The sequence below is a fragment of the Ixodes scapularis genome, unplaced genomic scaffold (assembly GCF_016920785.2).
Source record: "Ixodes scapularis isolate PalLabHiFi unplaced genomic scaffold, ASM1692078v2 PGA_scaffold6__148_contigs__length_123643588, whole genome shotgun sequence".
Lineage (NCBI taxonomy): Eukaryota > Metazoa > Arthropoda > Arachnida > Ixodida > Ixodidae > Ixodes > Ixodes scapularis.
In genome coordinates, this window is record NW_024609881.1 from 64,722,128 (window position 1) to 64,735,759 (window position 13,632).

The 13,632-nt window shown below is 47.7% G+C and overlaps 1 long non-coding RNA gene across 1 annotated transcript; it reads right to left on the bottom strand.

The window, feature by feature from the left end:
- Positions 1 to 1,534: 1,534 nt before the first annotated feature.
- LOC121838390 lies at positions 1,535 to 4,867 on the bottom strand. Its single transcript, XR_006078486.1, has 3 exons — positions 4,746 to 4,867; positions 3,613 to 3,852; positions 1,535 to 1,623 (listed from the first exon to the last, which is right to left on the bottom strand). It is a non-coding gene; the product is annotated as an uncharacterized LOC121838390 (long non-coding RNA).
- Between the last annotated feature and the right edge of the window lie 8,765 nt (positions 4,868 to 13,632).

Below are 13,632 nucleotides of genomic sequence, written 5' to 3' on the forward strand. Positions count from 1 at the left end.
CCCGGTGACTACGGAATGAAAATAATGTGCATTCATTTCGTAGGTGCCGGCCCGAACCCCCATGAACTGACGCCCCTAATTCAGGCAGTTCTCGACGTGATCGGCGTCGACTCGCCGAACCTGTGTGGGCTCGATGTCATTGAGGGTGACACGGAAGAGTGAGTGGATTACTCTTACATCAGTTTGTATGACAAGTCAACAGCACTGGGTGCCGGGCATGCAGAACAGCTCTGTTATTAATGGTGGGACCCTAAGAAACTGATGTGAGAACAGGGAGATTGTAAAAATTGTCATAGTGCCATACACACAATATCTAATTGGAAATCAGCGCACATTCATGTATCACTACTGCGTGATGCAGGTTAGGGATAGGGAGCCCAGGCTAGCGGACATACTGCACTGCCTTTGGGTCACTTATGGCAAGCATGTAATCGTGAATTTCTCTTCATTTTACTCATACGGCTGCATAATTGCTCTACAAACAACCTGCAAAAAACACACACAGAAGGATATGTAGCAAAATGTGCTCATTACTAACATAACTAACACCCAGACAACAGAACTACCGATGTACCAAAGGCAGATATCCGAGCAAAGAGTTGTAGCACACTTTTTGATGGTTGAAGGAATGCAAGGTGGTGATATTTAGTTCTAACCTCTTAACCAACAGGTGCAACAAATAAGACGATATTCTTCCTTTGAAAAAGAAAGGTATAACCCTGTTGTTACGCATGATATTTGATTAGTTGTTGAATGAGTGAACAAACTCATCGTTTATGCTGTGACGAACTAGTGCGGAACGCAAAAAGGAAAGAGGTAGCGTTGCTGGCATCAGTTATCGGTTTAACAGCAGGATAGAAATCCATAGCAAGATTGACTCTATACATAGCCAAGCGAAAACTCTTTTGTAGCATCGCGGATTTCGTAAACAACGAGACTTGAATGTTTGGTTTCACAACATCCTTAGGTGAAATAAATGGCAAGGTTAAGAAATTTATAAGAAAGCTAAAGGTAATGAAATGCTGAAAGTTGCAACCGGTACAACGAATATTACCGTAATATCCCGAGAGACGACCCATCCCCAACAGATAGCCCATCCTGATTTGTAGCAGGACTTTCTATTTTTCAATGGCTGAAGTTGAGCTACCTTGTGATCACCGAATGTTAGCCTACCCCTTATTTTTACCTAATGTGCTCTCAGTTTTGGGTGGGCAATTTCTCGGGATATTACGGTGAGCATGGATTTCTGCATGAGCACCATGTGTGTGGTCCACTCGGAGATGCTTGAAGCATCAGAGAGTTTCTGTTCTACAGTTAAGTACACTGTGGCAAAATTCCAGTAACATGTCGGGGTTACAAACACTGTATGTTATACGTATGTTGCATGCACACTTTTAATAACTACAGCAAATCACTCCTTGCATATCCATTTGTCACAGCGATAGCTTGAGGCAAACAACAGCGCCGCAGCCTCGGGCGTCAGGAAGCGGCCAAAGGGTGGCAGCAGCAGAAGAGTGGGCAGCAGCTACCCGTGTCTTGCAGACGAGACGTTGGTGCCGGGAAGCTGCGCAGAGGTATCAGCAGCAAGCTGAGGACCAGCAGCAGATGGAGGCGGAGAACCTCCTGTTAAATAGGGAGGCAACAAAAAGAGCCATAGATGCCTCCAATGCACAAATCGCTGCAGCAGATGCTGCTAAACAGTATTACACTGAAATGCTAAGGCTACAAACCTTGCAGGCTGAACTGCAAATTGAGCTTTTGAAAAAGCAATTGGGAAAGGAGTAATCAGAACAGACCAAGGGGGGGGGGGGGCATTAAGTTCTAAATCTTTTTTTTTTTTAGATTGACGAAGCAAGGGCGGATGTGAAATAATAAAAGTACATTCTGAAATGCAAGGATTTGTGAAAACCTCAGTATGTTATGGGGTAGTCGTCCCTGGAGAAAAACACTCGACCCTATGCGACAGCCAGTAAGATGGTGCAAGTAATTTTAACGAATAATGAAATATTTTTATCGCCTCCCCAGTATTCCAGAGTACCACATTGGTATCCGACACCAGCGACAATCTAACCAGCGAAGTTTCCATAGGTGTGCGCAAGCCTGTCGACACGTCAAAAACATCATTGTTGGGCACTAAGGAAAGAAGCTTAACAATTCGACCCTGCTCAAAACAAAACAGCAAGTAAGCAAATAACCTAGGAAGTGCCTGCACGGCGCAAACAGTGATTATGCGTTTAAATGCATGGTTACTGGTGTGACCACTCGGTGTGCCTGATTTCTTCGAGGAGAGTGTGTCGCGGAATTTACACCGTTCAGGAACTCTGTACTCTTTTTGTTCACTTCCCGAAAAAAACAGGCATTACCATACTTCAACGTTGTTCGACAGCGATTTTATACACCCTTTACTCTTTTACTAAGTGAAATAACCAATGACAGAATTATTCCTCTTATGTACATGACCCATTAATGGCTGTTATAATCGGACCACTACTGTGACGCATACAGGTTGACTCCTCTCACCTGTAGAATACTTTTAAATATGGTAATAATACCAACTTATAGGACAGAGGCGCAATAAAATGAAATGGTATTATTTTTAAGGCTATTATTTCGCTCACCCCTATAATTACTCGCACTGAGGGCATTGATGTTCGCGTAGTCTGTTGTATGAAGACAAGCACGATGACCAACACGCAGAAGTGGGCCGAAGCTTTTCGCACAAAAGCCGCACGCACTGTTGACCGAGGCACACAACAGCAATATATTGCAGGACTTTTGCGTATGTGGTTCCATGGGTCATGCAGCAATTTCACTGTTAAACGCAGTTGCAATTATGCTGCTTGACCAACTCTAACCTTTTACAACGAGGTACGCTGCAAGACATGTCAATCAATCTTTGGGCATTTGTTACTACATACCGAAACTGGATGAGGCGAGAATGATTCTGATCCGTGCCTGCAATGCTGTTCAGAAGAGTTACCTTGTTTGGACACCGCCAGATTACATCTTAAGTGCATGTCATTGTTGCAACCAACAAAAAACATGCTGCAATGAAGAGGGTTTGCAAGACAATATGGTTTCCAATGTTTGAGGCACTCTTTCTGCTACAATGTTCGGAATCAGGAAAGGGTACAGACATCTTCAATATGAGGGTGGACGCCTGAGCGGCATACGACGGGCGCTGCATCGTCTCCAAGCGACGCTTTTGCAAATAAAGGTGGATAGCAGTCGCAGCACAACATCTGCTTGCTCTAATATCTGCCAATGCTTCCATTCTTTTGCAACGAGTGAATTCCGCAAAGCCTGTTTACCCTTGTATTGAAACCATACATGAAGAGTGCTTAATAAAGATTAAAATATATATGTTCTCCAAGGAATATGCTGGGGTTGGTTCAGCCCCTTAAATCAGTTGCTGGTAAAACCACAGCCAAAAGATGCCACGAAGCATTCAAGAAAATTTATTATATGAAATCGCGTGCCACATTCAACTTGTTATTATGGTTATCCATTTACGGAGCCTGGTAAACACACAGAGAGGACAATATCTCTGTATGTTTCTCGCATTCAAGAAAATCAGTTTGAATTGAAAAGACCACATACCCACATACTTACGCTCAACAGAAGAACTGGTCGACAAGGGCACGCCGGGCCTCGTTGCTTTCTCCACGGCCGGCTGCCATGGGCTCCACAGGAACCTCAGGCGGGATGGCAGTCCCTGGCGTCGCGCAGGGGTATCTCTTGGCGAGATTGTGGAGCACGCAGCATGCCACGATGATGTCGCAGCATCTGCTTGGCTCCATGCGCAGCTCGGCGTGCAGGCAGTGGAACCTGCGCTTCAGCTGGCCTATTGTCCTGCGTGCATCATATGGACAGAATGAGTATTATTTATTTAAATTACACTAATATATTAGAGCTGAGACTATTTCATACTTTCTGAATGCTGTAGCCTACCGAAAACCCGGCAATCATTTCTTATCATTGCCAAGATATATAACAGTATGTTTACATGTAGACCATATTAAACTTCCCTCGACAAATGTTCCTCATAGCTGAGTGTAAGCGAAACACAGTTTCATACAAACAGTCGTTAACATTAGCAGTCCGAAGATGTCTATCAACGACTTCCCTATAGCAACCCGAGCCCGGTGCAATTTGCCACATTTTTACGGCGAGTCCCAGCAGTGTGGAGTATTTTAGAATGTATGACAAGTAGGCGTGTAATTTCTGTAAAGGTGGGGCCGGAAAAAAAAAAAAACACGGCTTTGCATTTGTATCTTTTTGCTCTTCTGTATCCAGGTTGAACCAAAATATTGCCTTTCACACGTATGTAACAAATCCTGCCCCTAACGAACGAACAATGTGATATGTTCTCCAAAAAATATGTTGGAGAATATTTCACGTTTTTGTTTTTTGATACGATGCATGCGTTTTGCGTGTCTGCTTTTTATGCAACACTGCATATATGTGTCTACGTTGCACCCTTATGCAGGCCCTCGGGCTGTATAAGGGCACTGGAAAGTACAATAAATAAATATATATTCTTGGGATAGTATTTTCTTTCTTCTCTCTTTAGGTTCCGTGCAATTACTGTTTTCTGCTGGGTCTAGAGAACACAAAACTGCATGTAGGGGCGTTACAATGAACAGCGTCTTCTGTGCTATGACAACAAAATGTTACGTTGTCTAGTGGCATTCTTTTCAATATAGCAGCCCAGTAACCCACCACGATGCGTGACTTTGTCTTACCTTTCAACAATACTCCTTGTCGTGGTGTGTGCCGTGTTGTACCTCACTTCTGCTGCTGATGATGGCGACAGGAATGGCGTCATCAGCCACGGCTGGCAGGTGTAGCCGCTGTCGCCGAGCAATAGGCCGTCGTAGATGCCATCGGCCAGCTTGACTGATTGTGTGCTCTCGGTGAAAATCCGGGAGTCGTGCGTGCTTCCCGGCCATCTCGCAACCACATTGCGTATGCGGCAGGACGCGTCAACTACCACCTGTACGTTGATGGAATGGTACAGGTGGCGGTTCACGTACACCTCCTCGTGCACCCGCGGTCCCTGGATTCGAATGTGGGTGCCATCAACAGCACCCACGACACAAGGGAACCCGGCTACGTCAAAGAACTGCTCCTGCAAGGCAGCACTCTCTGCGACGTCAGGCCACCTGCATTGCCAATACATTCACAAGTTAATTTACAGCACAATACCCTAGCATGCACATTTATGCAAAGTTTAGCCGACAACATTCGTTTTTTTTTCTGCTTCAGTGTTCATCGTAAAAAAGGAATGTCGTAAATATCGCCAAATGCCTCGACAAAACAAAATGTTAGAGAAAAAAAAAGTGGGCCGACACCGCGGATCGAACCCGTGTCCACTTATGTATGAAGCAGACACCTTACCCCCCTATGCACGGTGTATGCCCCTATGCTATGCCATCTTTTTTTTTTTTTTAACCCTATGCTATGCCATTGCTTATAAAACACGTAGTAACCATTCGTGTTATAGACCGTTTTATCATGGGTAGCGCCATTTTGAGAGCGAGAGAGAAAAGGGGAAAGGGCTACCGGCGCTTTCCTCCTTTCTGATTGTGTAGAAAGAGTAAAAGTCCCGGGTGAGAGGCTTGGCCGGTGTTGGGTGTCTGCTGTGCCCCAACTTCTTTCGCGCTTTCTTTTCTGTTTTAGACTCTCAAACTTAATTAGAGCCACGGGCTTCGATGGCAACAGTCCCCCGGTCATCGAGACACCATTGCTCGGTCATAGGGTGCACCAATAACGACAGAAAGCGTCGAATACCGCCCAAGGACTTCGTAGCTTGCATGGAATTCGGCAAGGCACGTGCGGCTGCAATGTTTTGTAGCTCCACCGCTTTCCGCGTGACTGGGAATGATTAACCATTCAGAAATTTTTGCTTGCAATAGACCCATTTCAACGCTGCCGTTTTTAGTAATCAACAAGCGATACACGAAACGGGAACCTCAATTAACTTTTGTAAACACCCGGAGCTGCTACAGATCGTTTTGCTGCGCTTCTTTTATCTTGCATGTCCGTGTTCTCGTATTTCATTGTGGATGAACGACGAAGACGTTCTAGATGTGCTTATATCGAACCGCAGAAAGCGTCCAAGCAGCCACGAATTATTTTACTATTTGATGCAACATTTTGAGTACTAACCTCCAATTTCTATCACAGGCACGTTCGCTGCCGCTGTTCCCCCTGTTGCCGCACTGGCGGATGCCATGACTCGAACAAAGAAACGTACACACTGGGCTCGAAGACGCAGATCGCAACACGCGAGTCGTACCCTGGAGCGACTATCCAGCGCTTCAAAGCGCCCAATCAACGGAAACAACCCAAAAAACCCACCAGCGGCACGCCAAGGAGCGCTTTTGCCGGCTCTCTGGCATCGCACAGGGGATCGCTATTCAGAAAAACCGATAGAACTACCTTTTCAACAATTTCTAGCCTCACCCGGCGGCGGAAATAAGCCTTCAACTAAGTGTTGTAAATGATGAAATCGAGTCAGTCACCACTGCAAATTATCAATATTAAGATAAATTCAGTTACAAAATTTTACAAGCTGAAACAGCAATTATAACGAGAAAACTGGCACGCACCTTGCGAGCGTACCCCATGTTCATCGGCGGTACAGCGTTCGGTGCGCGCTCCATTCACAAGCTGTTCCGAGCACAGTCGAGAAGATGGTGTTGAGGATATGTCTTTTCGGTTTACGAACGCAGCCCACTGCCGCCAAGACCGGGGTCATGTGGAAAGCGATGGAGCTTAAAGACATTGCAGCCGCTCTCGCCTTGCCGGATTCATTGCAAGCTACATAGGTCCTCGGACAGTATTCGACGCTTTCTGTCGTTATTCGTGCACCCTATGACCGAGCAATGGTGTCCCGATGACCGGGGAACTGTTGCCATCGAAGCCCGTTACTCTAATTAAGTTTGCGAGTTCAAAACAAAAAAGAAAGCGCGAACGAAGTTGGGGCACAGCAAGTACCCAACACCGGCCAAGCCTCTCATCCGGGACTTTCACTCTTTTTACACAATCAGAAAGGGGGAAAGCGCCGGTAGCCCTTTCCCCTTTTCTCTCTCGCCCTCTTTCAGTAAAACGGTCTATAGGCTCCCTGCACTGATGTCACATCGCATACTTTTGAACACCAAGTAAAAGGAGGAGAGGGAAACTGCCTTTGTAAGAATGTTGAGTGGCAGGTTAATCTTCTCTAATCATCTGGCAGGAGAATAGCAACGCCTGTGCAAACCCGGGAGGCACAAAGGAGGACCCTGATAAGAGGGTAGCTCCTTCTTTCCCTCTTCTCTGGAGGGCAGTTTCGCGTATTGCGTATAGCCCTTTCCGGCCGAGGTGCACGACGGAGTGCGTATACCTTTACTTATAAACAAACTCAACAGAATCTGACTTTTTTTTTTTTTTTTGACTCGGAACGCTCAGGAACTCTTTACCATATGAAGTCTTACCGTATGAAGTCCCTTGCTCGATGTGCCAGAGCTACGGTGACCTGCCTCACGGACCGTGAAGCACTAGAGACTTGCACGTGGACGTAGTCGCCTGCAGTGATGAGGAAGTTGCCTGTGGCGTAGAATTGCAGGCGACGATCACCTGCTGCTCTGCGGACAAGGCGCAGCTGCGACGCGTCGACCGCTCCAAGTCCGGGCGCAGCGTCTCCGCGAGAAACATAATTCCCGCGCGACCAAACCGGAATCGTTGCTGCAGCGCATCCTCGTCGAATTCTTCCAGCGGATCGAGGCGGTCCCGGAACACACGTTGTCGTCCCAGCATGACGACAGCGTACTGCGCGTACGCGCGGTCTCGTCGACGTCGACGCCTCGTCCCGTTCGACATCGTTTCCGTTATCAAAGTACAAATAGGTCCGCAAATCAGTTGTTAGTAAGTCCGCAGTCGGTCGGTGGGCTAATCGGTGGATCGGTTGGGCAAACGGAAGAGAGGGCAAACAGTTGAGATCAGCAGGAATCGTAGAAACGTGCGTCGCAGGGAACAAAAACGAGTCTACAGCAGCGGCGTTGCCAGACTGGAAGGGACTCGGGAAAGTTATGCGCTGTTTATGGCGAAACATATTGAAGGAAATGTTTCTTACGTCTTCAAATATTCGTCAACAAACTCTAGCATGGTAGCTAAAATTTCTTCGTAGCATCTGAAGCAAATAAATTGTTCTTCAAGTACAACATTACTATATTTTGACTTAAAATACCATACTAGAGCGATAACAACCAGCGGAAAAAGAGAACAAACAAAATGACTGGCTTGTTTCACCGATAGATGACGCATCTTACTGCCCAATCAAAAATAATTATTGTGGTTTTATATCCAGCCGTTGATTATAGTACCCAGGTACTTTTTCTTTCCTAGGTACCGTGGTTTCAGTGTTGCCAGGTCTACTGATTTATCAGTAGATCTACTGATTTCGTTCCGTGTCTACTGTTTCACTGAAAAACAAGAAAATCTACTGACTTTTTGTTAGTAAACATATTAAAAATTTATTATTTGGCCCCTTTAGTTCCCAGTGTCGGTCATCAAAGGAAACTCACATTGTCTTAGAATTAATAACGAAGAACTGGCTACATGGCCCAGAAGCCGGTCCTATTCGTGTGACGTAGCCGTATATTCATCTACCTATTTACCCAGAGTAGGTTCGGCAGATTCGGCAGATTCGACGGTGACATCCGGGCCAGAGCCATATATGGAGAGTGTTTGGCCAGTCTATGATCTCGCCGTAATGTTCCTCTCCCGAGTGAGCCAATCAGCCCGCGGCGCAGAGCGAGAGGCGTAAGTGCATGCGCCTGAACTCTCGGCTGCTTGAGCGGAGAGGGCCGCCATTTTCATTCATTTGCCCGGCGGAATGCATGGGATCGACATCCAAATTTCACTTATTTACTTTTATTTGGCAGGTTGTGGCAAGAAAATTATATAATCTTATTCCTCGGTGGCTTAAAAAGCTCACGAATGAAGTTCTCCACGTTTAAACGCAAACTTTGGGTCAGGCGAAAAAGAAATAAGCCCATAGCAGACGACGCGTAGCCTCAACAGTGCTCTGCGCCGACAGCGTTGCTTCAAAAACCTTCCAAAGCCCAGTAATGAAAAATGGCAGCTTGCAGATGACTTCCATTAGACATGTACGCGCGCACCTGACGGAACGTCTTGTTTCGGTTTCGTTTCAATAATAGCGACAGGTGGATGTAGCACTGTCGCCCTCATCTGTTGATGCCAAAAGTGGCTCAGTCTCGATTTCAAAGAATAATCCTCGGAATAGTCAATAATGATTAATAAAAAAAAGAAACATTTATGGTGCCATTTTAATTTGTCCTTTACAAACAATTACTCCAGAACTGGTCTTGTTTTTTTTTTTTCATTTTTATTTGTGTTTATTACTGTGTTCTATGTTACTCTATACTATTTCTTCGAAGTGTGTATTGATGGAAATAGAAAAACATGGTAAAGCACATATTTCGTAGAATCTACTGATTTTTGTGCAAATCTACTGACTTTTTGGGGATCAATCTGCTGACTTTTTTTTTCTCCATCTGGCAACACTGCGTGGTTTACTAAAATGGGTTTACCATCGCTTCGAGAAAACCGGCCCTGGTCGCGCTTTCTTCGCATAGCACTTCGTTTTCTGATGGCTCGAGTAGTGTTTACATTGTTTCTGATCGATCGCTCGTTAGTTATCCCGAAAGGCTGCAGTGTACCGAAGTACCTGAATTACTCTTTCTGCAGTCCGGTGGTTAAAAAGAAGCAGTTGCAGCTTCACCGCTTGCCACTCGATGAACCACGTCGAAGCACTTGGTGCAGGCTTATCGGTTTGAGGGATACCGGGTCTACGGTCATTCGTGCATGCTCGAAACATTTCAACACCGAGCGTGATTACAGCCACATTCACAGTGTCCTCCGCGAACGGGGCCGTTGTTTTGAATTGAGACGGCGGCGGCGGCGCACTCCCGGCAGCAGAAGCACTCTCGAGCGGTAGGCGCTATTATGCAGCACTTGCAAGTGCACCTTCAATCAAACAGAACATTTTATATCTCTGTTACTTCCGTACATCTGAATACACGGCCGAAACGTAACCTACCATTCTGTACTTTGAGGCCGCTCCACTCCCCATCGTCAGATTCCCATGAAGAACTGGAGTCTTGGCCGGGAGACTCGCCGCACTTCCCAACAGGCATACCTGCCTATGGGACTAGTCCCATGCTGTCGCTGCAGCGCAGCATATCTCATTGAATTTCGCTCAGCTGCGATGTGTCCATGGCTACCGCGACGATGAGAGGCGCCGATTCAGGAAATACGTCGGTGACATCAGCGCCATCAGCACAGTAAAACCTACCGGCGCACCCCCAAGTCGCTGCCGCTAACGCGCCCATTTTCCCCCCGAGAGAACTTCCGGTTCCTGTCGTAAGTTTGACGGTCACGACCGTCAAACTTACGACAAAACTTGTTTTGCGGTCAGTTGGAGAAAAAAATGTGGATATTTCATTAATTTATTTTGTGTAGAATTTGATAAACTCAGTCAAAATCGGATGCCTGTTCGGCATTCAGTGAACATTGTAGATTTAATGTAAAAGTTATCTGACAAAAGTAAATAGGTCATTTCATGGTCCCTTTAATATTGAATAAAACTAAAACGGGTACAATTTTTAATAAATCAAAGCATTCTTCTGGGGCGATCTCAGCCCCGGCGGCACAGCGCCCTGTGGAGAGAAAGTGCAACCAGCCTCTGCTGCGTTGCGCGATGACAGCGGAGCAGAAATTGGTTGCACTATCTCTCCACAGAGCGCGGTACCGCCGGGGATGAGATGCGCTCTGATAGCAAACCGAGACTTAAAAACCCGTAGATTTAGTGTGGTTTTTCAGAAAGCCGTAAAATGCTTCGCGTGCTTTCTATCGTTCTCCAATTTGTTGATTTGGTGTTTTCCGATGATGCTCAGCAATTTTCTAATTTGAACCATCCCCTTAAACACAAAATTAAAAAAAATATTAATTACGTAAAGATAATTAACTATTTAACTATCCCAGACCTTAATAATTTTCCTAAATGGGCCCCTGGCCCAGAACCAAAACGCCACAAGCCTATTTTTGTTGCGACGAGCAGTTTTCACAGGAGCGATTTGGCCTGCGTTCTCTGAAACACCCTGTATATACAGGGTGTTTCACGGAAGGTGGACAAATTCTATATTGCAAAACCTAAGCGTCGCAACAAAAAAAAAGCTCTGGTTGCAGTCACCTCAGCACGACAGCAAAACTGTCTTGCTGAGGTGGCGATGGTTCTTCAGTAATCGCGGCAATTTCGGCGGAGTTAAAAAGTTCCTCGACGTGGCGCACAGCTGCATCTTTAGTGAGGTGTTCCGTTTCTTGTCCGAAGTTCGTCGTGAGGACCGCAGTGCGTCCAGTTTGAAGTTCAGCTACTCCTCTTGCGATGCCTATTCCTCTTCCCAGGAGCAATGGAAGGCTGGTTTTCGGAATAACCTCGCCGCAGGAAGCTTCTTCGATCCGGACGGGTACGAAAACGCTTTACTGCGGCGGTAAGGTAACGTGGTTTGCGAGGACTAAGACTGCGGATGACGTAACTTTGGGTTCCTCCGCTAGTGGAACAGGTTTTCGTTGCGTCAGTCGGTTTGCTCCGAGGTTGATGACGGCGCCATACTCGCAGAGAGTTCCATTCCGAGGATAACGTCCCACGCACAGTCTTACAGAATGACGAACTTCACGGGGCAAGTCTCACCGTGAATCTCACCTGGAGTAGTGCATCTCCCGACTGGTGTGATAAGGTGCCCACCGGCAAACCATACTTGAGGTACTTCCCACGGCGTTGTCACTTTCCGAGGACGGCTTGAAAGCCTCCCACACAAGACGGAGTAGTCTGGTCCAGTGTCCAGGAGTGCCGACCCATTGCGTCCGTTGATGGTCATGTTGAGGCTGCTGGGCACCGTTGCCGAAGCGTCGCGCCGATGCACTTCATCAGTCGAGTGGGAGGCCTCCCGTGTTTTTGGAGGATCTTTATGTCGGCGGTCTACGGCAACTCAATCTCCAAGGGTTGCGCGGGGCTTGTGGAGTTCTTCCGACCAATGCAGCGTAAATCAACGTCGGTTCCTCCGGTACCGCCGTGTTGACAGGAGCTTCAGGGTTTTCCGCCCGTCGTACTTCCTCGCGCTCAGCCTCGGAGAAGGAGAGTGTCGCTGGACGACTTGCGGCTGGCAGCAACCTGCGGAGTTCCTCCCGGACGACCTCCCGGATAATTTCGCGGATGATTGTACCGATAGCGTTTTCGCCGCTAAGCAGCGTGGTTGCAACTACGCTTAAATGTCGCTGGTATGGGGAAGCGCGCGCTTGGAGGGCGCGCTCGATGTTTGTTGCCTCGGTGACGAAGGCTTTGATGGTGACCGGCCGGTTGCGGAAGAGGCCTTCAAAGATGCCGTCTCTCACCCCGCTCACGAGGACTCGCAGCTTGTTGTCGTCTGTGGCTCGTAGGTCGGTACGGGCGCTCAGGCGCAGGACATCTTCCATGAAGCTTGTGACGATTTCGTTGGGGCCCTGGGTTCATATCCGGAGAAGATTCTCTGCCGTCTCCCGTCCGTATAGGGTGGCGAACTTCCGCTGCAACTCGGCCACATAGATGTCTCACGACGTCAATGAAGCCTCGTGGTTCTCGAAACAATGCTTCGCGGTACCCTCCAGCGAAAAGTTGAGGTTGTGGAGGCACTGACCCGCAACCCCGCTAAGCCTAGCTGCGAATACCCCATACCCGCAACGACATCAGTGTCGCTTGCCGGAGACTGCCATAGAAGTCTGCAGCTTAACAAGCTGAACGTCCCTAATCCTGCAGTACATCCTTGAAATACCAGGACTACTCCATGCAAAAATGCGTAAAGCGTGATCTAAACCAACGCGTTTTTGTGCGCGTGTAGGCCGTGCGGCTCCCGGAAATTGTGTATTTTGTGACATTGCGCTGACTCCGTGCGCCTTCCGGGAGCACATGAGGAAGGTGGATAATTGCAGCTTTTTCTGAAGGCGCAAGAAAACGCGCAGTGACGTAGTAGAGCGCTCTTGTCTCCCGGCCAATCGGCGGGGGGCACTAATTCCGGCTCCGCGTTTCTTCGTCGTCTGGCGCGATTGGCCTTCTCCTCCCCCCCCCCCCCCCCCTTATCTACTTTTACAACGCCGACACACACACGTCGTCTGGCGCAGATGCTCTCTGCTAGCTTGCAAGCGTCTGTGAACTTTCCCCCTGTTTCCGACGCAAAGAAGGTGACTTCTGCAGCCGAAACGAAGGCTGCTGCCGACGCACAGAGGAAAGGGGAAGCTGCATTTCGCTTGGCCGTCACTCACCGTCAGAGTGCGCTCGTGTATGCGTGCGCGCAGAGTCGTATATGGGGAGAGTTTGGTCAGTCTATGATCTCGCCGCCGTAACGCTCTCCTCCCGAGTTAGGCAATCAGCACGCGGCGCAGAGCAAAAGGCATGAGCGCATGCGCGTGAACTCCCGGCTGCTCCCAGCTGAGTGGGGAGAGCCGCCATTTTCGTTCATTCTCCCGGGGGAATGCGTGGGATCGGCATCTAAATCTCGATTATTTCCTTTTATATCGTTGGCTCTGGCAAGAAAA